This window comes from Pyrus communis, chromosome 7 (genome assembly GCF_041283825.1).
Source record: "Pyrus communis isolate YQ-2024b chromosome 7, ASM4128382v1, whole genome shotgun sequence".
NCBI lineage: Eukaryota > Viridiplantae > Streptophyta > Magnoliopsida > Rosales > Rosaceae > Pyrus > Pyrus communis.
In genome coordinates this window covers 24,625,135-24,627,569 of record NC_142571.1, presented here as the reverse complement: position 1 = coordinate 24,627,569, position 2,435 = coordinate 24,625,135, and positions in this window count along the sequence as shown.

The window sequence follows — 2,435 nt, the reverse complement described above, 5'->3', positions numbered from 1 at the left end:
ATAAAACGTGGCTCTAAAAAAAAGCTGAGCTCAAAAATATGTTTGGTAAACATTTAAAAACAGCTTATTTTCACAGTTTTGTGGAAAAAAAGCTGAAAACGTGAAGCTGCAAAAATGAGCTTATTCTCACAGCACAGCAGAAACAACTTTTTTTTTTCAAAGCACATCAATGTTAAACCAACCCTTACACCTAACCGTATTTTGAAAGGGCTGAGATGCTACAAGAGGCCATGTGTGGTTCTTCAAAAGAGCATTAAATTCATCATCATGGCTGCACTCCATTCAGGAAAGCGAACTGCTTGAGTGTAGCAAATGGGCTTCACATGTACAATTATGAAGGTACATGCATGTGCAATAAAGAATTCATCACCTTCTGGTAATTGTTCAATAAAAGAAGATATCCCTCGAAGCCACTTGAAGATTCATCTCGGAAATCTCTTGCCAGAGTAACTATTGATCAAGCTATATTTGTAATAATTGCTTTAACATGAGATTCATCATGGCGATCATAAATGACTGTATGTGATTTGACATAAACCCATATCACATAAATCTTGAGCGGGATATGGATGAAAGAAGAATCGAGTTGGATTGTAACTACAATCAAGGTTCGAAACAGTATCATGATTAGTTCGCGTATACTTCTACTAATCTCGGCAATCATGAAATGCTACTAAGTGCCACTCATGGTTTATGGAGTTAAATTATTTTGTTAATTAATTTCACTGCCAGCTTTAGTTAGAACCTAAGAGGTCACACATATATGATAAGTTCTAGTAACTTTATATGGATGCTGATTAGATATAACTAATTGCTAATTATATTGGATTAATTATTTGCGTTTATTGGACATTGTTTTAACTAAATAGACATTGAGCTTTATGTAATTAAAAAAGGGTCTAAGTCACAAACCCAAAGTGAGCAAGTGATTGGGCTAGGCACATGGAACAAGTTCATGCCGCCTCACCCTAGAGAGGTGTGGCAAGGAGTCTATAAATACTCCTTGTGTTTCTCTCATAACCACAATGCAAAAGTTGTTCAGTTTTGTCCCTTAGAGAAAAGATAGAAAAATCATGAGCCAAAACACCTTGTGTGCCGCCCATTCTATATTGATCCAAGTGAGAGATACTGCTAGCACATCAAATCAATCACTCCATAATCCATTGCTAATTTTATTAGTGTGGATACTATTGGAAGACTCAACACTTGGGGAGTTTCGGGTGATTAATCATGAAGAGGAAGATTGCAAGCATAGGGGTGATCTAATCATGTGGCACATGGCTAAAGATTCAAGTAAGTTAATCTCCTTGACTCCTTACTTCGTTGATTTACCAATTACAATCAATTGGATATATAATTAAGTTAACATATTGCATGTTAGTTATTATTTTCAGCTGCTTATTTAGTTATTTAAATTAAATTAATTCCAATAATATGCCCGTAAACCCAACAGATTTCGGTTTAAAGCTCCAACTGTATAGACCATCAGGAGGGGGCGGTGGCGACTAGTAGGGCAGAGAGCGATGACGAGGATCAGGAGGAGTTGGCAAGTTAGATGGGCAAGTTCGAAGCATATGAAGCGAGGCTTTCGTTTGTTTTGGGCTTGTGAGCTTAATTAGGCTTTAGTCTCATAACGCCCAAAAAAAAAGGGTAATGAAATAAGCTTATGCTCAAACCAGACCAAATCAGATCGTGCTGACCCGTATTTGGTAGCAGTGTCATATAAAAGAGACTGGGATGATTGATACCATGTAGATTTGTAAAACTGAATGAATATTATTGATACCACAAGGTGCGTTTATATACACGCGTGATACTTGACGTACAAGAAACAATAAACTTAATCACTACTACTGACTGTCTGCCTTGAGTCCTTAACACAATGACACTAACCACGTTTCATGTTAATTATTAGGTGCCTTGTAAGTATACTTGAATCAGCCATTTTGCACGACTCAAAAGTCATTTGAATACGCAATTTTCCCATTTTCAGTGGACAACTGCAGTGGTCCAAAATTAGAATAAATGAAAATCTGCAGTGCATCGTAGCAGGGGGTAAGATATCATTTTCAACCAAAGAAAAAGGATTTGGAAGAGAATCATAATTATGGCGTCTAAGATAAGCTTTATTAAAGAAGCAAATTGAAATTCACTGGCTTTAAGAACCTTTCTTGAAAAAGGTTTTAAGTTCGATTAGTTTAGATTGCGAGTTCGATGTAAACTTGTTATGACTAATCTATGATATGAATTAACTCAAATTTCTCAACCCTTTAATAATAAAAGAAAACTAATAAAAAGAGTTTAAAAACTTTAAGTTTTAATGATAAGAATAAAATAAATGGTAAAATAAATAGTAATAGGATTGACTTTTTAGTATAAAAAAGTAATTTTTCGTTAAAATAAACAGTACTGTGAACTTTTTGTTAAAACTCTCT